The sequence below is a fragment of the Schistocerca serialis genome, chromosome 6, assembly GCF_023864345.2.
Source record: "Schistocerca serialis cubense isolate TAMUIC-IGC-003099 chromosome 6, iqSchSeri2.2, whole genome shotgun sequence".
NCBI classification, from domain to species: domain Eukaryota; kingdom Metazoa; phylum Arthropoda; class Insecta; order Orthoptera; family Acrididae; genus Schistocerca; species Schistocerca serialis.
In genome coordinates, this window is record NC_064643.1 from 219,673,070 (window position 1) to 219,698,150 (window position 25,081).

Here is a 25,081-nt window from a genome sequence, read left to right on the forward strand (position 1 = left end):
CTACTATAGCAACAACCAATTCGAGCACGAGCTTGATCACAACTTCTGTCCTGTCTACAGTTTCCAGATCGGTGATGCGCTTCGTTTATGTGTACGGTACGGAACTGTTTTGGGATGTGTAAAGATAACTTTGAAATTGCGTACAAAAGTGATGAAGCAGCTGTAGTCCTGCAAAGAAAACTCAGTACTGATTTTTAAAGGGAAACGTATGAATGTACACAGTGTAGAACCACACAGCTGACGTTGCCGGAACCATGTCGCCCTTGCGCGAAACAGCGAAGATACATTTTCCCCTTCCACGGTCAACTGTCAAACTTTTCGTTAGTCTGAACCAAATATAGGAATAAACCGAGTAAGGCAGCTCTGTTTTAACATACTGACCTAGTATTCTGAAGGGTGGAGATTCCAATCTTCATCTGGCCATCCTGGTTGTGTTTCTTTAAATTATTTCAGGCAAATGCTGGGACGTTTCATAATGTAAGGCCGTGGTTGACTGCCTCTCTTATTCCTGTCAAACTCGAATGCTTGTATACGTGAATTACGTTATTTTAGTTGTTCTTCAGCTATAATACCACGATGTGTTCTTTATCCTTGTAAACAGCATCTACAGATGAATGAAACCACTTTTATAACTACTACTGCTGCTGCTGCTACTGCTGCTACTACTACTACTACTACTACTACAACTGTTACAATCTCTTGCAGTTGTAGAATCCTCACAAAGCATTTCTCACTTGTAGTGCGACATCACAAGCAGTTTGTCCGCTATGCAAAGTGATGTAAAACAGAGGCATTGGTTGAGCGATTATGGGTGGGATGTTGCAGTGCAGTGGCTGGACCAGGAGAGCAGCGTTTCGAGTCACTACTCTCTCTCTCTGTCTCGTCCCGAGTAGGCCATGCAGGCCCAACGGTACCGATCGGCCGCCGTGTCCTCCTCAGCCCATAGGCGTTACTGGATGCGGATATAGAGGGGCATGTGGTTAGCACACCGCTCTGCCGGCCGTATGTCAGTCTCCGAGACTGGAGCCATTCCTTCTCAAGCAAGTAGACCCTAAGTTTGTCTCACAAGGGCTGAGTGCATCCCACTTGCCAACAGCGCTCAGCAGACCGGATGGTCACCCATCCAAGTACTAGTCCAGCCGGACAGCGCTTAACTTCGGTGATCTGACGGGAACCGGTGTTACCACTGCGGCAAGGCCGTTGGCTTCGAGTCACTACAGTGAGCTGTAATGGGGTAGCTTCCTGGTCAGCCACAGTGCAGTTGCTACTTGGAGATCCCGTGGCAATTTGTATACACTGTGCCGTACGATGATTATGGACACCAAACAAAAATGGCCGAGTTCTGAATGTGCTGACACGGAAGCTTCGAATATTCATTAAAAATACTAAAACGGCTTCCAGACATGCTATGGGTAAGCTAATGACAGCACTGAAATCGCAATAAACATAAGAACTCACTAAAATTGTTAATGCATGCATATCAATTAATTACTAACAAAGTTAATAACATTTACATACAGAATTGCCAAAAATTCAATAACAAATACTACAGGCACTATACTTAACCCTACGCCTCACAGTTGGGTAGAGCCTGAAGGCAGCTATAAAATAACCATGTTAGGCCCTAAATGTGTGCAATTAGGAAAGAAATAATAATGCATGCTATCATTACTTGTGGATATCTCCAAAGTGAAAGATTCTTGAAAAGTCAAAGGAACAGAACTACGTGGAGATATATATCCATGCACAACTGAGTTCTTGCTTGTGCCACAACTACACTTTGAAATTATTAAAGCAGAGAGAAGCTACATGTACGTGCACACTAGATTGTGGCGCACAAGAAAATTACGCGTTTGGGATCTTTGTTTGCTGTGCTTTCTGAAAGTCTTTGTTGTCATCAGCGATAAACTTTATATTGTTGTTTAACATGGAGGTAAATGTAAGGGGAGGTGGCGCTACAGACTTAACGGTGTACGTCGTTTTGAAGCCTGTGCCGCCATGTTCGATACCCCAAAACAATAGCAGGCTATTGTTTACATATACTGCTTTCTGTACGTTATTTCTGTCGTGTGCACGCAATAGCTGTATTAAATAGTTAATATTACAGTGCTTACAGTAGTAACATAATGTCAGAAAAGCATTTTAAACTTTTTTTACTTTTAAACGCGTATTTGAACCAATGATACGATGCATTTGCCCTCTTGAATGTTACTTCCTTTTTGTTTCTATATTTCGTATAACAAAGGAGGGAAGTATATGACGCTAAAAGGATGCTTTCTTAATCCATTTAAATCCTCTTTTACTATATTTGCGTCAATAGCTGACGGAGCTATAACTCCGAAAACAATGCTTGTTTCCTTACTGTTACAGATTCTCACTTGTTACATTTTCAACTTTCAGATCATATGCGCAACATGTTTATTGTTTCACATCTGCCAAAAAAAATTATCTAAGTTTTCTTTTTTAGGCCGTAAATGTGTACAATGAAGAAAGAATTACGTAAGGCTTGCTATCATGACTTGTGGAAGTACCCAAAGCGAAGGATTCTTGAAAAGTTGAAGGAACAGAAGTGCATGGAGATATACTTCCATGCAAAACAGAGTGTATTATTAGACTGTTAGTGCGTCAGTGTCACTGTAGTGTCATATATTAGTTAGTGGAAAAGACCGCATTCTGAAAAAAAGAATGGTCTCAATACCCTAGACCATGTGAAATGCATATTTTGGTTCATAAAGTATGTAACTTATATTTTTAGAAATGATAGCCCCCCACCCCTCCCTCGCCCAGGTGCCATGAACCATGTCGTTCGGGAGGGGGGGGGGGGGGCTTGCGAACCTCAGCGATACAGGTAGCCGTACCAAAGGTGCAACCACAATGGAGGGGTATCTGTTGAGAGGCCAGACAAACGTGTGGATGCTGATGAGGGTCAGCAGGATTTTGATAGCTGCAGAGCAGCATTCTGGATGATTAACTAATATGACCTTGTAATATAAACCAAAACAGCCTTGCTGTGCTGGTACTGCGAATGGCTGAAGGCAATGGGAAGCTACAGCCGTAATTTTTCCCAAGGGTATGCAGTTCCACTGTAGGGTTAAATGACGATGGCATCCTCTCAGGTAAAATATTTCAAACATGAAATAAACAGTTCGCCACCTGAAAATCGCAGGGTGGGACAACTCAGCAGGACGTCGTTTTCAAGAGAAAGAAAACTTGCATTCTACGGACTGGTTTGTGGAATGTCTGGTCCTTTAATCGGACAGATAGGTTCGAGAATTTAAGAAGGGGAATGGCTAGATTAAAGTTAGATGTAGTGGGAATTTGTGAAGTATGTCGGCAGGAGGAACAGGACTTCCGGTCAAGTGACTACATGGTTATAAATACAAAATCAAAAAGGGGTAATTCAGGAGTAGGTTTAATAGTGAATAAGAAAATAGGATCACGGGTAAGTTACTATGAACAGCATACTGAGCGCATTAATGCAGCCAAATATAGACATGAAGCCCACACCCACAGCAGTAATACACGTTTATATACCAACTAGCTCCACAGATGATGAAGAGACTGAAGAAATGTATCACAAGATAAAAAAAATATTCGGATAGTTAAGGGAGGTGAAAATTTAATGGCCATGGGGAACTGGAATTCGATAGCAGGAGGAGGAGGAGAAGGAAAAATAGTAGTGAATAGCGACTGAGCAAAGGACTGAAAGAGAAAGTAGACTAGTAGACTTTTGCACAGAGCATAATTTAATGACTGCTAACATTTGGTTTAAGAATCATGTAAGAAAGCTATATACATGGAAGAGACTTGGAGACATTGGAAAATTTGTGGTTCGTTAAATAATGGTAAGATAGGTATTTCGGAGCTAGGTTTTAAATTGTAAGACATTTCCAGGGGCAGATGTGGACTGTGGCCACAATTTATTGGTTATGAACTGTAGACTGAAACTGAAGAATTGCAAAAAGGTAGGAAATTAAAGAGTCGGGACCTAGATAAAATGAAAGAACCAGAGGTTGTTGAGAGTTTCAGAGGTTGCATTAGGGAACGACTGACAGGAACAGAAGATGAACGGGTAGCTTTGAGAGATGAAATAGTGAAGGCATCACGGTATCAAGTTGGTAAAAAGAGTATGGCAAGTAGAAATCCTTGGGTAAGACAGGAGATCTTTAATTTAATTGATGAAAGGAGGAAATACAAAAATGCAGCAAATGAAGCAGGCAAAAAGGAATACAAACGTCTAAAGCACGTGACTGACAGGAAGTGTAAAATGGCTGAGCAGGAATGGCTAGAAGACAAATGAACGAGGTGTGATTGGAAAGTTTTAAGAATGGGCTTGTAATCGTACAATGGTGGTACTTACATGCTACTGTGATGCATCTCCTTCAAAATAGTCCCCTTCTGACTGAACACACCGACTCCAACGGTGTTTCCACTGTTGTAAACATTCCTGGAAATGTTTTTTCTCTAGTGTGTTAAGGATGCTCTCTATTTGCCTGGATTTTTTAAATCGAGTCAAATCTCTTCCCTTTCAGTGAAAATTTCAGTTTAGGAAACAGGTAGAAGTCCGTAGGGGCCAAATCAGTGGAATACAGCGGTTGTGGAAGCACAGGAATTTTGAATTTGGTCAAAAATTCAACGATGGAGAAGGCGCGATGAGCCGGAGCAGTGTCATGGCGCAGCACCCAACTCCCGTCTTTCCGCAATGCATACTTTTCATTCCGCACCTTTTTGTGCAAACGCTGAAGGACACATTTGTAGTATTCCTGGTTAATTGTAAATTCATTGTAAGCGGTAAATTCATGATGCACAATACCAGTAGAATCGAAAAAAAAATCACCAACATTGTCTTCACCTTCGACCGACTTTGCCGTGCTTTTTTCGGTCGTGGTGAACCTGGAATCTTCCACTGCGAAGACTGCACTTTGGTTTCAGGATCATATCTATACACCTATAATGCATTACCTCTAATTACCCAATTTGACAAATCTGGGTCATTTTTAGTCCGATTAATCGGTTCTTGGCCCACTTCAGGTGGAATGAATTTTGTGGACACTCGACGCATGTTCAGATCTTCAGTTAATATTGACTGAACTGCATAGAAACTTAAAGTAAGTTCATCAGATATCTCCCTAATTGTATGTTTACGGTCAGAGTGCGCTAATTCATGAACTTTCACAATACTTTCATTCGTTTCTGAGGTGGAAGGACGCCCAGACCGTGGTTTTGCAAATCTGCCATACCAGACAAAAACATTTGACTGGCCCATACAATTATCTCCAATACCAGTTTTTAATAGTTCATAAGTCTCAGATGCAGATTTCCCAGCTTTAAAACAAAATTTCACACAAACCTGTTGCTCCGTTTTTACGTCCATTTTTACGCTGACAGAATCCGACAAGAAGCCCTAACAGACCCGCATTCAACCAGCTGCCACAATGAACTGAATAAAGCAAACGCAGTTTCCTATCAGAGGGCGTTCAAGGACAAGGCAATGACTCACTCCCCACCCTTCGTGTACCTGCCTGTCAAAGCAGTAAACAGTAGCGGATCCATTCTTAAAACTTTCCAGTCACACCTCGTAAGGATATAGAAACATACATCGCTGCGGTAAAGATGCATAGCCTACTGCCTACAAGAAAACTAATGAGGCTTTTGGAGAAAAAAGAACCACCTGTGTGAATATCAAGAGCTCTGATGGAAAACCAGTCTAAGCAAAGAAGAGAAAGAAGGATGGTGGAAGGATTATGTAGAGGGAAATAAATGTTCTCGAGGTCAGTATTATAAAAATGGAAGAAACGTAACTAAAGATGAGATGGGAGATATGATGCGGCGAGACGAATTTAACAGAGTACTGAAAGACCAAATTCGAAACAAGGCTCCATGAGTAGACGAAATTCCATTAGAACTACTGACAGCCTTGAGAGAGCCAGCCATGACAAAACCCTTTCAACTGGTGGGCAAGATGTGTGACACAGACGAAATACCCTCAGATTTCAAAAAGAATTTAATAATTCCAATTCCAAAGAAAGCAGATACTGTAAAGTGTGAATATTACTGAACTATCAGTTTAATAAGTCGTGGTTGCAAAATATTAAGACAAATTCTTTACAGAAGAGTGGAAATCCCGATAGAGACTGACCTCGGGGAAGATCAGTTTGGTTTCCAGAGAAATGTAGGAACAAGTCAGCCAATACTGACCCTACGACTTCTCTTAGAAGATAGGTTAAGAAACCGCAAACCTACGTTTATAGCATTTATAGAGTTAGAGAAAGATTTTTGACAAAGTTGATTGGAATACTATCTTGTTTTCTGAAGGTATCAGTGGTAAAATACAGAGAGCAAAATTCTACTTACAAATTGTACAGTAACCAGACGGTAGTTATACGAGTCGAGGGGTAGGGAAGGAAATTAATGGTAGAGAAGTGAGTGAGGTGGGGTTGTAGGTTATCCCTGATGTTATTCAACCTGAATACTGAGCAAACAGTAAAGGTGACCAAAGAAAAATTTGGAGAAGGAATTAAAGTTCAGGGAGAAGAAATAAAGACTTTGAGGTTTTCCTGATGACATTGTAATTCTCTGAGAGGGAGCAAAGGACTCTGAAGAGGAGCGATGGAATGGACAGTGTCTTGAAAGGAGGATATAAGATGAACACCATCAAAAGCAAAACAAGGATAATGTAATGCAGTCGAATTAAATCAGATGATGCTGATGGAATCAGATTAGAAACGAGGCACTCAAAGGCCAAAGCAATAAATAAGTTTCATTATATGGGCATCAAAATAACTGATAATAGTCGAAGTAGAGGACGTAAAATATAGACTGGTTATGGCAAGAAAAGCGTTTCTGAAGAAGAGAAATTTGTTGACATCGAGTATAGATTTAAGTTTCACGTATTTTCTGAAAGCTTTTGTATGGAGTGTCGCCATGTATAGAAGTGAAACATGGACGATAAACAGAGTAGAGAAGGAGAGAATAGAAGCTTTGGAAATGTGGTGCTACAGAAGAATGCTGAAGACTGCATGGGTAGGCCACTAAACTACTGTCGAGGTACTAAACAGAATTGGGGAGAAAAGAAATTGGTGACACAACCTGACTAGAAGAAGGGACTGGTTGATAGGAGACGTGTTGAGACACCAGTGGATCACCAATTTAGTACTAGAGGAAAGTGCATGTGGTGGAGGGGGGTCGGGTAGAAATCATAGAGGGAGACCAAGAGTTTAACACACTAAGCAGATTCTGAAGGATGTAGGTCGCAGTAGTTACTTGGAGATGAAGAGGCTTGCACAGAATAGACTAGCAAGGAGAGCTGCATCAAATGAGCCTTCAAACTGAAGACCACAACAAACAGCCCAACCTCTGTAAAGGCTACATGCTTCTTAAACAGGTGTTTCGTGTATTTATTAGTAATAATTTAATTAATATTATGTAGTTTCACTCTTGGTTTTCACACTTAATTACTGTATGTTGTTAACGGTACCCTATATGCCTCATTTCAGAGAATATTTCTGTGAAGGACCTCTTTGTGTTAGTTTTCTGGAATAACTGGCTTGATTCTGAATTTAAATTTAATTTCAAAGTTTTCAATGCGCAAAAGCCTACAGAAAACTTTGTGATGACCCAATAATAATACCAAGTTGCCTTGTAATTACTGCTTTTATTTATTACTTTGAATAAGATTGTGCATAAAGGTGCTTCTTAAGTGAAATGAAGGCATCAGAAACGTCGGAAAAAGAAGATGAACATTCCAGTCCTATGCAGAATGTAAGTACAAGGAACAGAAAACTGTTGAAGCCTAATTTTTATTCCTGAAAAAGATAACGGGTCATGAGTCACGTTACAGATGACGATTGTAAGTGCTTACGATTGAGAAGTTTTCAGAATGTTCCACTTATAGAAAGGTGTAGATTCATGAAGGGATTAGATTAAATGCCGTCCTATGACACGCAAATCTCGCATGACTGAACTTATCGGTGTACATCCTGTGACGCGAAGAAGACCAAAGGAAATTCCAGATGAAATTGCAAGTGTACGATTTTTCTTATGTCTATAAGGTGCGTATTGATGTTGTTGTTGTTGTGGTCTTCAGTCCTGAGACTGGTTTGATGCAGCTCTCCATGCTACTCTATCCTGTGCAAGCTTTTTCATCTCCCAGTACCTACTGCAACCTACATCCTTCTGAATCTGCTTAGTGTATTCATCTGTTGGTCTCCCTCTACGATTTTTACCCTCCACGCTGCCCTCCAATACTAAATTGGTGATCCCTTGATGCCTCAGAACATGTCCTACCAACCGATCCCTTCTTCTGGTCAAGTTGTGCCACAAACTTCTCTTCTCCCCAATCCTATTCAATACTTCCTCATTAGTTATGTGATCTACCCATCTAATCTTCAGCATTCTTCTGTAGCTCCACATTTCGAAAGCTTCTATTCTCTTCTTGTCCAAACTATTTATCGTCCATGTTTCATTTCCATACATGGCTACACTCCATACGAATACTTTCAGAAATGACTTCCTGACACTTAAATCAATACTGGATGTTAACAAATTTCTCTTCTTCAGAAACGCTTTCCTTGCCATTGCCAGTCTACATTTTATATCCTCTCTACTTCGACCATCATCAGTTATTTTGCTCCCCAAATAGCAAAACTCCTTAACTACTTTAAGTGCCTCATTTCCTAATCTAATTCCCTCAGCATCACCCGACTTAATTAGACTACATTCCATTATCCTTGTTTTGCTTTTTTTGATCTTCATCTTATATCCTTCTTTCAAGACACTGTCCATTCCATTCAATTGCTCTTCCAAGTCCTTTGCTGTCTCTGACAGAATTACAATGTCATCGGCGAACCTCAAAGTTTTTATTTCTTCTCCATGAATTTTAATACCTACTCCGAATTTTTCTTTTGTTTCCTTTACTGCTTGCTCAATATACAGATTGAACAACATCGGGGAGAGGCTACAACCCTGTTTTACTCCCTTCCCAACCACTGCTTCCCTTTCATGTCCCTCGACTCTTATAACTGCCATCTGGTTTCTGTACAAATTGTAAATAGCCTTTCGCTCCCTGTATTTTACCCCTGCCACCTTTAGAATTTGAAAGAGAGTATTCCAGTCAACATTGTCAAAAGCTTTCTCTAAGTCTACAAATGCTAGAAACGTAGGTTTGCCTTTCCTTAATCTTTCTTGTAAGATAAGTCGTAAGGTCAGTATTGCCTCACGTGTTCCAGTGTTTCTACGGAATCCAAACTGATCTTCCCCGAGGTTGGCTTCTACTAGTTTTTCCATTCGTCTGTAAAGAATTCGTGTTAGTATTTTGCAGCTGTGACTTATTAAGCTGATAGTTCGGTAATTTTCACATCTGTCAACACCTGCTTTCTTTGGGATTGGAATTATTATATTCTTCTTGAAGTCTGAGGGTATTTCGCCTGTTTCATACATCTTGCTCACCAGATGGTAGAGTTTTGTCAGGACTGGCTCTCCCACGGCCGTCAGTAGTTCCAATGGAATATCGTCTACTCCGGGGGCCTTGTTTCGACTCAGGTCTTTCAGTGCTCTGTCAAACTCTTCACGCAGTATCGTATCTCCCATTTCATCTTCATCTACATCCTCTTCCATTTCCATAATATTGTCCTCAAGTACATCGCCCTTGTATAGACCCTCTATATACTCCTTCCACCTTTCTGCTTTCCCTTCTTTGCTTAGAACTGGGTTTCTATCTGAGCTCTTGATATTCATACAAGTCGTTCTCTTATCTCCAAAGGTCTCTTTAATTTTCCTGTAGGCGGTATCTATCTTACCCCTAGTGAGATAGGCCTCTACATCCTTACATTTGTCCTCTAGCCATCCCTGCTTAGCCATTTTGCACTTCCTGCCGATCTCATTTTTGAGACGTTTGTATTCCTTTTTGCCTGTTTCACTTACTGCATTTTTATATTTTCTCCTTTCATCAATTAAATTCAATATTTCTTCTGTAACCCAAGGATTTCTACTAGCCCTCGTCTTTTTACCTACTTGATCCTCTGCTGCCTTCACTACTTCATCCCTCAAAGCTACCCATTCTTCTTCTACTGTATTTCTTTCCCCCATTCCTGTCAATTGTTCCCTTATGCTCTCCCTGAATCTCTGTACAACCTCTGGTTCTTTTAGTTTATCCAGGTCCCATCTCCTTAAATTCCCACCTTTTTGCAGTTTCTTCAGTTTTAATCTACAGGTCATAACCAATAGATTGTGGTCAGAGTCCACATCTGCCCCTGGAAATGTCTTACAATTTAAAACCTGGTTCCTAAATCTCTGTCTTACCATTATATAATCTATCTGATACCTTTTAGTATCTCCAGGGTTCTTCCAGGTATACAACCTTCTTTCATGATTCTTAAACCAAGTGTTAGTTATGATTATGTTGTGCTCTGTGCAAAATTCTACCAGGCGGCTTCCTCTTTCATTTCTGTCCCCCAATCCATATTCACCTACTATGTTTCCTTCTCTCCCTTTTCCTACACTCGAATTCCAGTCACCCATGACTATTAAATTTTCGTCTCCCTTCACAATCTGGATAATTTCTTTTATTTCATCATACATTTCTTCAATTTCTTCGTCATCTGCAGAGCTAGTTGGCATATAAACTTGTACTACTGTAGTAGGTGTGGGCTTCGTATCTATCTTGGCCACAATAATGCGTTCACTATGCTGTTTGTAGTAGCTTACCCGCATTCCTATTTTCCTATTCATTATTAAACCTACTCCTGCATTACCCCTATTTGATTTTGTGTTTATAACCCTGTAGTCACCTGACCAGAAGTCTTGTTCCTCCTGCCACCGAACTTCACTAATTCCCACTATATCTAACTTCAACCTATCCATTTCCCTTTTTAAATTTTCTAACCTACCTGCCCGATTAAGGGATCTGACATTCCACGCTCCGATCCGTAGAACGCCAGTTTTCTTTCTCCTGATAATGACATCCTCTTGAGTAGTCCCCGCCCGGAGATCCGAATGGGGGACTATTTTACCTCCGGAATATTTTACCCAAGAGGACGCCATCATCATGTAATCATACAGTAAAGCTGCATGCCCTCGGGAAAAATTACGGCTGTAGTTTCCCCTTGCTTTCAGCCGTTCGCAGTACCAGCAAAGCAAGCCCGTTTTGGTTATTGTTACAAGGCCAGATCGGTCAATCATCCAGACTGTTGCCCTTGCAACTACTGAAAAGGCTGCTGCCCCTCTTCAGGAACCACACGTTTGTCTGGCCTCTCAACAGATACCCCTCCGTTGTGGTTGCACCTACGGTACGGCTATCTGTATCGCTGAGGCACGCAAGCCTCCCCACCAACGGCAAGGTCCATGGTTCATGGGGGGGGGGGGGGGGGTGCGTATTGATAGAGAAGTATAAATACAGAATGTTCAGGTGTATCAACCAACATTCTTGGCATTGTATGGGGTCACCAACAGAAGACTTATTAGTTATGAAAAGGCTCATGTGCAGGCCAGAAGAAAACATAATACTGGAGTAAATAAATTTAAATGCTAAAACGTATCTAAAGTGCATCAATATATTCACTCACCGAGAGACCGCAAGTCACATTACAGCATTTATAATAGCATTCGGTTACATTTACCAGAAGAACTTAATATTCGAAAGTTACACCTATTATATTAAGAGAAAAATCATCCAAACCCTGTGTCAGACGAACAAAATCAACTGAGTTTGTGAGGAACTACAACGTAAGTTCTGGGTGCCCCAAAACTGACACATATTCAGTGTGTGACAAATTGAGAGCCGTCTGTTTTAAATTAGATTCACGTGTAAACAATGAGAAAATGCAATTTAGATACAAACTTTGAATAAGCAGAAATAACACCTAACGACTTAAAATGATCATATCAGAAAAGCAGAAAACTTTTTCGAAATAAAACGTTCGGATGTTAGAAGTCCACAACATCTCTGACTAAGAAAACAGTTTGTACGGATTACCCCACTAATCTTCCGCTTACTTATATTTCAACCAGTGAAACATTTTAACGCAGGCAGTTGTCATTTTATTCATTCATAATTCATTCGTTTACCTCTGGGAAATCTGTATTTTATGCATATAACGAAACACTTTCCAATAAATGTTTTCTTGACGTGTGTTCCTCGCTGTAGCATTTCTGTTCGGAAATTTTTCCTGTCTGTGCGCGTGAACTCAGTGTATTCTGTGATTCCTTTTCAGGACAGAATAAAAACACATGAACGTAATGTTTTGGAGCAACTAACGTGGCGGACGTCGACTTCAAGTTTTGAACGTCATCACAACTCCTACTAATTTTATCTCAATGTTTTTTTTTTAAAATGTTTTCAGCCTACCGACGGTATTTGAGTATGGGATATGTTGCATTTATATCCTGTACAATAATCCCTGCTCTCATAGACAATAGCAATATTATATAGTTATAATTACATGTGAAGGTATCGTACCCTTACAAGATCAGAAATCAATTTAATAACTGGAGCATTTCGATTTACTTAAGAGTGCAGAATTATATATTCATTCAAAATCTGTAAACTTAAACCAGAGTAATGACTTTCACAGTATCTTAATTCTCTTATCCATACCAATCTACTACCAAGGCTGAGAAATATAATTTTTGTGGTCAGTTCCAAGTGTCACTAGACGCACTACAATAAGGAGCGTAAGCCTATCGTAGCAACTAAGCACCTAGAGTCTAGAAATAGATAACATAGATTATGGAAAAGAATGGTAGACCTGCCTACACTGAATACTCTATGAAAGACTAGAAAAGGATTCGCCATTACCGACCAGGAAGAAGAAAAAATATTAGCACACTGAATAGAGAATCCGGTAGATGCCGGTCTGGATCAGCATCGACCGATAAGATCTAACGATCACCAAGATAAAATAAGGGAAATCAGAGCTCGTATAGAAAGATATAGGTGTTCATTCTTTCTGCGCGCCATACGAGACTGGAATAATAGAGAATTGTGAAGGTGGTTCGATGAACCCTCTTCCAGGCACTTAAATGTGATTTGCAGAGTATCCATGTAGATGTAGATGTAGATGTAGAATGCTTGACTGAAGAACAAGGATCATTAGACAAATTAACTTTACGACCACCTTCTTAAGGCTATGATAGAGCTGGAACAAGCAAGAGATGTTTATTGTAATAGAACATGCGTTATATGAACTGACACTCTTCTATTGCCAAGGGGATAGAAGTACCAGGACAGACCTAAGCTAAGGGTTCTGTGATACGAAATTAACTAGTATGTAGCTTATTAAAGAAGCAAGAACGAGACGTGATTGCGTTCAGTGCGTTGTCGCAATCAAGCTGTCTCGACTGCTTGATTGCGGTTTTACATCTGCAAGAACATACTATAGATTCGACCTCAGGTGGCTACAGCTAAGTGATTTTATACATATTTTTGCCGTTATTGATCATTTCATTAGCACACTACGAGAGAGGGCTGTGAGTTGCTCTTCACCCTACATTAATATCTTAAATTATTGGTTTGTTTCAAAATGCTGAATGTAGTTCAAAACTAGGGTTGAAATCTATTAATGCATATGGCGGGCAATGTTCACGATTTGATGTTTGTGTGCTGCAGGTAAATTACTAGCTTCTGTGGATAACTGAAATTGGAAGAATGAGTAGGTTCGCTGTAAATTACTGTCAGTAGTAAGCATTTGGTGTAGGTTTCGTGGCAGGGTTGGAGTGGGAGTTGTAAATCACTGATCTCTGTGTTGGATGTGGAGCGGAAGTAGAACCGATAAATAACAGAACAGAAAAGGGAGGTCAATAGCTGATAATCCCTCTAACAAACAAGTTCGAGGTGGTGACTTGCACTAAAACCGAAACTGAACCAGTGGCACTCACTTCACGTGTTTCAAAACCTACTGTGACCTGTGTCAAGAGGAGGCAACTGCAGAACGGTGGAGGTCTATTAATCGTTGGCAGTTCAAACGTACTGCGAATGGTGGAAATGTCCTGGTTTAAATACCAAACCTCTATGCAGTGTCTCTTGAAGTGAGGGTATGTGACGCTGTTCATAGTGACACGTCCGTCGAATGGGGACGTCAAGGTTGGCGGCCCCTTTGATGCTATTCGCGAGGACAGATGGGAAGGAACACCAGGTGCATTCATTGTGTATGGCTGAGAGTCTTATTCCGCACGCTGAAGAGGCTACTCCGGGAGCCACTGAGGGAACAGGGTGCAACCACTTGCATATTGTGCGCACGTCTGAACAAAAGAGGCCTGTCATCTGGGATCCCTGGATCATTGCATCTACTGGCACAGAGTCTTCAGCGACGCTCACATTGTGCACCTTTGTCGCAAAAACTGATTTTGGCCCCTGTTTCTAAGTCGAGTGGAAGGACTGAAACAGAGATTTCGAAGGATCTTTGGTAATGTAGGCTGCGACTTCCTGGCTTGCCCCTTAACGTTGAGAACTGTAGGATCCACGTACGTGGATCTGATGTGCACTGCATGCAACGGGGCTGATACCCAGGTAACTGACAATGTGTAAGGTTTTTTTTTTTTTTTTTTTTTTTTTTTATAAGACTAGGTGACTCTACATCCTGTCCAGATGATGACTTCAGTAAGGAACCCGGAAGTATCAGTACCAAACCAAAAGAACTGTCCCTCACAGGCGAGAGTATTAAAATCTTCTACCGACGCAGCAGCAACGAAGTGCCTGCCAGTGCTCGAAGCACTCCTAAAAAGCAGTGTTGTTGTTGTTGTGGTCTTCAGTCCAGAGACTGGTTTGATGCAGCTCTCCATGCTACTCTATCCTGTGCAAGCTTTTTCATCTCCCAGTACCTACTGCAACCTACATCCTTCTGAATCTGCTTAGTGTATTGATCTCTTGGTCTCCCTCTACGATTTTTACCCTCCACGCTGCCCTCCAATACTAAATTGGTGATCCCTTGATGCCTCAGAACATGTCCTACCAACCGATCCCTTCTTCTGGTCAAGTTGTGCCACAAACTTCTCTTCTCCCCAGTCCTATTCAATACTTCCTCATTAGTTATGTGATCTACCCATCTAATCTTCAGCATTCTTCTGTAGCACCACATTTCGAAAGCTTCTATTCTCTTCTTGTCCAAACTATTTATCGTCCATGTTTCACTTCCATACATGGCTACACTCCATACAAATACTTTCAGAAATGACTTCCTAACACTTAAATCTATACTTGATGTTAACAAATTTCTCTTCTTCAGAAACACTTTCCTTGCCATTGCCAGTCTACATTTTATATCCTCTCTACTTCGACCATCATCAGTTATTTTGCTCCCCAAATAGCAAAACTCCTTTACTACTTTAAGTGTCTCATTTCCTAATCTAATTCCCTCAGCATAACCCGACTTAATTCGACTACATTCCATTATCATCGTTTTGCTTTTGTTGATGCTCATCTTATATCCTCCTTTCAAGACACTGTCCATTCCATTCAACTGCTCTTCCAAGTCCTTTCTGTCTCTGACAGAATTACAATGTCATCGGCGAACCTCAAAGTTTTTATTTCTTCTCCATGAATTTTAATACCTACTCCGAATTTTTCTTTTATTTCCTTTACAGCTTGCTCAATATACAGATTGAACAACATCGGGGAGAGGCTACAACCCTGTCTTACTCCCTTCCCAACCACTGCTTCCCTTTCATGTCCCTCGACTCTTATAACTGCCATCTGGTTTCTGTACAAATTGTAAATAGCCTTTCGCTCCCTGTATTTTACCCCTGCCACCTTTAGAATTTGAAAGAGAGTATTCCAGTCAACATTGTCAAAAGCTTTCTCTAAGTCTACAAATGCTAGAAACGTAGGTTTGCCTTTCTTTAATCTTTCTTCTAAGATAAGCAGCGGAGCTCACATAATACTGGGTACAGAAAGTTGGTTAGATACCAAAACTGATAGCAGGGAAATTTTGGGGGAAAACAAGCGTATATCGAAAGGATAAGCAAATCCTGAATGGACATCGTGTATTTGTGGCAACAGACAACAGACTCAAATACACCAAGATAGAAATTGTGATTGTATACGAGACTGTCTGGAAGAGACTCAGTATCAGTGTTTGGCATAATGTTATATTCGGATCCTTCTATCTACCGCCATACTCACCTCCACATGCAACCGAAAATTTTTAGAGAAAACTAAAGTTCACTAGCAGGTAAATTCCTGAAACTTCCTGGAGGATTAAAACTGTGTGCCGGACAGAGACTCGAACTTGGGACCTTTGCCTTTCGCGGGCAAGTGCTCTACCAACTGAGCTACCCAAGCACGACTCACGCCCCGTCCTCACAGCTTTACTTCTGCCAGTACCTCGTCTCCTACCTTCCAAACTTAACAGAAGCTCTCCTCCGAACCTTGCAGAACCAGCACTCCTGAAAGAAAGGATATTGCGGAGACATGGCTTAACCACAGTCTGGGGGATGTTTCCAGAATGAGATTTTCACTCTGCAGCGGAGTGTGCGCTGATACGAAACTTCTAGGCTGTGGCTAAGCCAGGGCAGCAGTCGAAAATTTTCTGTATCCAGAAAGGCCCGTACAGGACCTGAAACATGCGGTCGTGCATTATCCTGCTGAAAGGTAGGTTTTCGCAGGGATAGAGTGAAGGGTAGAGCCACGGGTCGTAACACATCTGTATTGTAACGTCCAGTGTTCAAAATGCCCTCAATGCGAACAAGAGGTGACCGAGACGTGTCACCAATGGCACCCCATACCATCACGCAGGGTAATACGGCAGTACGGCGATGACGAATACACACTTCCAATTGCGTTCACCGCGATGTCGCCAAACACGGATGCGCCCAACATGATGCTATAAACAGAACCTGAATTCATCCGAAAAAATTAGGTTTTGCCATTCGTGCACCCAGGTTCGTCGTTGAGTACACCATCGCAAGCGCTCCCGTCTGTGATGCAGCGTCAAGGGTAACCGCAGCCATGGTCTCCGAGCTGATAGTCCATTCTGCTGCAAACGTCGTCCAACTGTTCGTGGAGACGGTTGTTGTCTTGCAAACGTCCACATCTGTTGACTCAGGGATCGAGACGTAGCTGCACGATCCGTTACAGCCATGCGGCTAAGATGCCTGTCATCTCGACTGCTACTGATACGCCGTTGGGATCAAGCACGGCGTCCCGTGTTACCTTCCTGAACCCACCGATTCCATATTCTACTAACAGACATTGGATCTCGGCCAACGCGAGCAGCAATGTCGCGATACGATAAACCGCCATCTCGATAGGCTACAATCCGACCTTTATCAAAGTCGGAAACGTGATAGTACGCATTCCTCTCCTTACACGAGGCATCACAACAACGTTTCACCAGGCAACTGCTGTTTGTGTACGAGAAATCGGTTGGAAACTTTCCTCATGTCAGCACGTTGTAGGTGTCGCCACCGGCGGCAACCTTGTGTGAATGCTCTGAAAAGCTAATCATTTGCATATCACAGCATCTTCTTCCCGTCGGTTAAATTTCGCGTCTGTAGCATGTCATCTTCGTGGTGTAGCAATTTTAATGGCCAGTAGTGTAAATACTGAATGTGAGCATTTGTTGAGAAAGATACAGACACGACGACTTGAAAGTGAAGATTCGCAGACATCGCCATCTTGGGGAAGGAGTGGGTGCCTAAGCTACCTTGGCGCAGGTGGCGTCTGGAAAACTCCGCCAAATGCTGCTCAGCACATATCCGCGTGTCCGGATACCTGTGGCATTCGGCATGCCTATCAGCCTGAATGAGATTTTTAGGCAGTTTCCCACATCTCACTAGGTGAATACCAGGCTGGTACTCACGTCCTCAGATAAACGAAGGAAGTTTAGTGTTAAACGTCCCGTGGACAACGAGGTCATAGAGACGGAGCACAAGCTCGTACGAATGGAGGATGGAGAAGGAAATCGGCCATTCACTTTCAAAGGAAACCATTCCGAAATTTGCCTTAAGGCCAGATACGAAAGTGACAGAAATGGGAGTTCCAGACGGCCAAGCGTTTAGAAAAAATAGCATTTTTGGTGCAGATCGTACAAGACAAGAGCCATTTACGTTAGCATAGTTTGCAGGCACAGGTTTGCGCAGCGCGAAGAGTACAGAACTGTAATGCGAATTTCGTGATGTCGAATCCCTATGCGGAAACATCATTTTTTTCAATTTTTACGTTACTTACGCTGCAAATAAACCGGAATAATGCTACATACATCGTATTTATTAATATTTCCATAAATGACATGAAAAGGGAAGGCTAATGAAAATTTTGGACAACACATAAGTTTCCTAGAATCGACTAGACGCACAGCGTTCACGAGGGCTATGGAAATAATTTTCCAAGGTTTAGTACTTAAAGCATACAGGACTTCGTATTCTGTTAATTTAAGTTTGGCTTTCGAGTAGCGTTACGCGTGGTTTGCTATAATATTGTTCTATGAGCGAGAAGATTTTACGAATGTAAATGACGTTCGTTTTTCTATAGATACTTAAAAACAACCTTGTTAATTGCAAAACGCGGCGTTTATAACGTGTCCAAAATGCTTTCCCTTCCTTTATAATGGATATAATCCTCGAACGTGTAAATCATCAACTGTAAAATAATAAAAGGACTTAATTTTATAGACGATTTTCAGGTGTACGCCTTCCAGCCCTTTCCTGGAAATTGATTTGCCGTGTCCTAGTGGATGCTGTAAGTAGAACTCTGTCTTGGATATTTATTTGCAATTCCCAATTTTCATTTGCCTTACCTTTTCAAATATTTTATGAAAATATTAATAAATGGAATATGCTGAGCAAGATCTCGTTTTATTTGTAGTATAAATGACGTAAAAACTGAGATTAAAAACTTTTGACACAGGGTCTCGACTCCAAGACCGTCGGATTACCGTTCTTCACTATTTACGCTCCCTGCAAACTATGTTAAGATAGAAGAACATACTGACAAGTACCGTCTCCTGATTTTTTATTCTGTTCTCGATATCGGTGGACGTTTTACATTACACTGTCGACTTGCCGCTTGGCTGACGCAACTTGCAGCCCTCTGCCGCTAGAGGGCTCCGAATTGTAGCAAGTAATATGTAGGCGCGGGGGAGGGCGGGGTAATGTATCTTCGTGGGTGCGTCAAAAACTGAAGGCACGAATTCAGAGAGTTCGTCTACACATGGAGCACCCTCTATTTCATCATGAAAATGCCAAACCACACACGAACCCTGCGACACCTGAAACAATACGGAGCCTTGAGTTCTCTGTCATCGATCATCCTCCACACGGCCCCTACTTAGTCCCATCCGATTTTCATTTGTTTCCGAAAATTAAAGAACACCTTCGAGAACTTCACTTTGATAACGATGAAGCGGTGCAACCAGAGGTGAGGTTGTGACTCCGCCAACAAAGTCCAACAATCTAGAATGACAAAATCAATAAACTGGTCTCTCGATGGGGCAAACGTGTTCGTGGCTAGGGTGACTATGCTGAGAATTAAAATTGTAGGCATGAGAAAGGAAGATCCGAGCCGGCCGCGGTGGTCTAGCGGTTCTGGCGCTGCAGTCCGGAACCGCGGGACTGCTACGGTCGCAGGTTCGAATCCTGCCTCGGGCATGGGTGTGTGTGATGTCCTTAGGTTAGTTAGGTTTAAGTAGTTCTAAGTTCTAGGGGACTTATGACCTAAGATGTTGAGTCCCATAGTGTTCAGAGCCATTTGAACCATTTTGAAGATCCGAATGTTAATAACGTTTGTTTCATTTAAAAAGCATTACAATTTTCACGTAAAAAGTTCAGAGGCGTTACTTATCATCACGCCCTCGTATGTGGCTCATGCCATCACCGACCTGCGTACAAAATGCTATTTCTCACAAATTCTTAGCCCTCCGGAGCTATTAATTCTGTCATTTCTATTTCTCGCCAAGCCCTGCATACACGGTGATGACGAGTAGGCGGGGTCCCCTTGTCAGGTATATATGAATATTTCTCACGCTTGCGCAGAGAATTTACTCTAGATATAGATATATAGTAGGGTACACTGATTCCGTCCTGGCAGAGGGGGGGGGGAGTGAGGGGAGGTGAGTAGGAGACTGGCGAACTCAGATGAATAGCCTCTTTAAACCAGTAATCATCAACAGAAGGGAGCCAGAGACGGGCTGCCAGCGGTATGTCGCCGCTATTCAACCTGGTCTGATAGCAGTTCTAATAGTTTTTACTCGAACATTCTAAGAGCTGTAAAAAAAATGCAACACCCTCAAGGACTGTGTTCAACGACACAGGGGTACACAAAGAGGCTGTAGCTATAGTGATTCATTTTTCACGGTCATCGACGATCAGACGTCGCTCAATAGACCTGTCTGTGCACCCTTTGTTTTAACTCTGCAGGCAATAACTGTGCTGGGTTTAGAAGTGAACATTATTTGTAACATTTGTTCTAGGTTGTAGCGACGCCCCACCGACGAGTACGTACTCATGTTGACCAACTTCAGTCATTTGAACGGAGTCGCATTGTAGGCCTGCGGGAAGCTGGATGGACGTCTCGACGGATTGCTGGACATCGTGGACACAAAGTATCTATGGTGTGTCGCTGCTTTCGACAGTGAGCTGTGTAACTTTGCCGCAGCTGTAGGCGAGGTTCTGGAAGTCTACGTAGAACAGACACACGTCATCATTAAAGCATTGTGCGTACAGCAGTGGTACACCGGACGTCATCCAGGGTCGAAATCTGAGCAGACGTTGTACCTGCTGAGTCATCAGGGAGCTATGGGAAGCGTGTGACTGCAGCAGATCGCGTGTGTATCTGGCCAGGCTTCCGCTGACACCACGACACGCCGAAGTGTAGCAGTTCGAGTGTTATGAAAGAGTCGACTGGAGACTGGAATGGTGCTCTGTTGTCTTCATTGATAAGAGTAGGTTCTGACTGTTTGCGAGGGATGGACATACACTTGTATGGCGTAGGCCTGGTGACCTGCCTATTCCGGAATGTGTTCGCCCACGACACACAGGTTAACTGTCAGGCTTGATGGTGTGCGGAGTCGTATGTTACAACTTGAGGTCACATGTGGTGTTTCGCGGAGTAAAGCAACCAGTGCTCACTACATTGCACTGTTTGATACCCGCAGGCTACTGCAGTTTCTTCGACAGGAAGATGATGTGCTTTCTCAGCACAACAATGGACGACCACAGAAGCTGTTGCGACGCAAAGTGCTCTTCGTGGTGTACAACTTCTATGGCCACCAAGATCGCCTCGTCTGTCGCCAATTGAGCACATAAGGCAGGATGGGGCTTTCAGAATCATGAGGCTATATGGATAGAAATAAGAAACTTTGCTACTGATCAGCCCGAATGAGTAGTTCAGACACCATTGTGTTAGAGAATCGTGGCAAGAAGCCTTTGCTAAATATATGTACTCCAAACAGAAATCATCCAAAAGGAAACAGAAGAGGTAACACAGTTTTGCTTATAACTATTCACCACGTAATATTGTCTCTTTAAAAAAAAGTGTCTTGTTGAAATACATGAACGCTAGTTATCAATCTTCCTGCTGTCTGCTGTTCGACACCCACCAGGTTGGTCAACGGAACAGGTAGCGACATCTGTTATAAATTTGAGCAAATGAATGGGGCTATGTGAATCAGTCTTCGTGGGGCATTCTGAATCGGAATATAAGGTGTATTATTTCTTCCTTATGAAAGTTTTATGCAGCCTAATTATATACAATAATCACGTAGCCTCCATTACAATTTTCGGTTTTCGTAAAAGTTTCGACTTCTGCTGGAAAAGTGGACCTAATGCAGGAAATGCTGTGAAGTGGTTTGAATGGGTGGGAAGTTTCTCCTTCAATCCTAACAAAATATCATCACACAATTTCCTTCCTCCGTCCACATTCGTGAATGATGAGCCAAGCTCTGTCACCACAGAATCAGTAGTAAACTCAGGCCCTGCAACTCCTTCCAGACCTGCAAGAAATTCGGAAAGGCAGAGCTCAGGAACATCATAATCATCATCATCATCATCATCATAATCATGTTCTTCTGTTTTGCCAACCCCTAAGAAAACCATCGGCACTATACGCGCGCCGGCCGTGGTGGCCAAGCGGTTCTAGGCGCTACAGTCTGGAACCGCGCGACCGCTACGGTCGCAGGTTCGAATCCTGCCTCGGGCATGGATGTGTGTGCTGTCCTTAGTTAGGTTTAAGTAGTTCTAAGTTTAGAAGTTAAGTCCTAGAGTGCTCAGAGCCATTTGAACTACACGCGCGAGAAGAGAGAAAAATTTAGCCTGCCATCTGACTTCACCAGTTCATCTCAGCCTTTCGAGAGGGAACGGAAAATTGCATTTTGAAAAGTCCCAAATAAATAAGGTGGAGGGGTTGCAGAAAAGCGCTGGACGTTTAAAAGTAACCTTGAAGAGCAGAAGAGGATACATCTTCATCACCACCTGAAGCTGAATTTGAGGAATAAAACATACCTTGCAACATCGAACATCAAACCTGTGATGAAAGGGGAATGGGCCTGGTGTGATAAGTGCAAGGTGTGGTTTCACGAAATTTGCTCGGGGCTGCTGGTCGTCCTCAGTTACGCCGCGGGAAATGCATATAGCAACTAATGGGATAGTTAAAGAGTGTAAGCTTCCATACTGTGTATAATTGTATGGGGGTTTACATTGATACACAAATAAATTTTTAATGTTTCCGTTATTTCAACATTTTAAATTTTGCTATTTACAATGAAGAAGAATAGATTTTGAAGCAGTGTACCTTTATCGTACAAAACTTATAGCTGTGATCTATTCGTCTTTACAATTTAACATGAATGGGTACAGTACCGCCCGACATTGAAAATAGGTACAACATTCTTCGTTATTCTTGTCAGAACGACATATTTTTTTAAATAATAACTGAGTTTCACTTAATACACTGAAGCCGGATACCAGTGTAGGAAAGAAGGACAATTTATTTATTTAATTGATCACATGTGCACTCCCACAAAATAAATCTCCACATCCAATTTGGTGAGATCTGCGAAATGAATGAATGTATGGTCGCCTGCTAACCACAGATAGTGAATGTGAATATATGATCATCTTTGAGACGGTCCTTTGGTCACCTTTGGTGGAACCAAAGAGATGAAACTTATCTGAGCTTTGAGCGCCTGAAATGTGGCTGACCAATACAGTAGCAAGGTGCGCCCCCACCTCGACGGAGGTGCGAGCTGACCTGAAGAACGGCCATGTTTCAGCATTCTCTGGCGCTGGATCTTGTGTTGGTAAGACCTGTCTTAGGTGTGCTCCGTAAAGACAAAAGAGTGGAGAGAATGGTATGCATGTGGAATACTTAAGAGTAGTTTGGAATAACAATTTCTCTATTTCACGAACTTTTGTGGGGAGAATTAAATGTCAGGCAGGTAATATTAAGGGGATCGTAGTAATCTTGGGAAGTGACCAACGGTCACAATGAAACCACGTGTAGCAATAAGTTGAAATACTTCCAAGTGCTAAAGTTAAGCTGAATTACTGGCGTGTGTACTATAAGTTGAATATATTTAAGAAATGGCGCGTGCAGGACTTGAAATTAGAGAAGAGTACTTCCACGTGGTGAGTACTGTGTGAGTCTCAATCTGTGTGTGAGACAAAGGATAAAGAGACGTACTCATCCATGGTATCAGTTGAGGACTCGCGTGTGTGACGAATATGTTCTTAATATTACTTTGCGTGTTATGTTTCCGTGTGACGCTTGATTCAAACTATAATACTCTTAGAGTGAAGCAAGGTGAGAGAGCCGTCTATCCAGCAACGCCACTTGGCTTGCATTGCACAGGAAGACGTGCATATATCCTCCAGAGTTCATAGTAGCAAAGAAAAGTTACGAAGTGGGGCAGTGTCGTGAGAAACTGGGATGAATACTAATTGAAGTGGGAAAGCTGAAAGTGATGTGATTATAACGTTGTGATTATTCCTTGTGTTGTATTCCATGTTGCCAGTGTGGTGTATTTCATGTAATTTAAGTACGTGTGGTTTGCATGGGAGAGTAGCGAGATAGGTACAGAGGCAGTGAGTTATGCATGTTCCTTTTTGTACCACTCAGTCTGGAGGAAATTTTCGATGATGGGCGTGAGAGTCGAAGTGTGAGATATAGCAAAAGATCCACCATCCTATCCAGAAAGTGCACTGCAGTGTTAGATAATTACGAGACCATAAGATAGAGAATCACCAATGTAAAGCCATGCCCACTGGGCGGAGTTTCTCATGTGTAATTGTTGTAGAAAATGTAATGGTGTGTTTAGGTTATAGAATTTATCGGAAAAAAAAGATAGTGAAAAGAAAATGATTGGTGGCCTTTTCCTTCGAATAGTATGTTGTCATGATATCCAGAATTTATGTGTGCGCCATTCATATTCAGTGCGATCGCCAGGTGTTGATCAAAGCCGTTGGGTGAGAAAGAAAATGTGGTATTGCCAATGCGTAGTGAACAGTCAGAGTTGTGTAAATTACTAATAGTCAGATGTGCATTATCCGTTTCCGTTGCGCAATATTCAAACAGGAGAATAATTTGTAACTTAATTGTGAGTACTAGAACTCATGTTACTTGATAAATAAGAATGAATCCATTCGCTTGGCAGACCACTCATCTTGCAGGCCTGACTACTTGATGCCACAGTATGAGCAAGGCATGTGGGTGCCTCTCAAACATGCGGAATAAAATATTTACTATCCCACTGGGGGCTCACAAAGTTGAAAGCATTCATTTGCCCCCACCTTACCTTATGCGGGAACTTACTCGCACGTCACGGCCTGCATGAACCATTGCCAAACTGCAACAGAAAGTGTAAGGTGGATCAGACAGTATATCGCAGGATGCTATTCGGCACCTTTATGATCGTTTTCTTGCGAGGACACACGCGTGCGTTGCCGCCAGAGGGGATACACTGCGTAAAGATGTGACTCTTTGGCATCCTTTACTGTGTTTCATTTGATCTGAATTAGTTATCATGTACTCCTATAATGAGGAACTTCCCGTTAACTCGTGTGTCACAGAAATGACCTAATCCCTGAAGGTGTATTTTGATAGCCCATTTTCATTGTAGTGCCCAGTCAGTGTGATCTGCACTGCTAATCTGCTGTG

At 42.1% G+C, this 25,081-nt stretch overlaps 1 pseudogene; it reads right to left on the reverse strand.

The window, feature by feature from the left end:
• Positions 1–1,087: 1,087 nt before the first annotated feature.
• LOC126485471 (5S ribosomal RNA) lies at positions 1,088–1,205 on the reverse strand (annotated as a pseudogene).
• Positions 1,206–25,081: the final 23,876 nt, after the last annotated feature.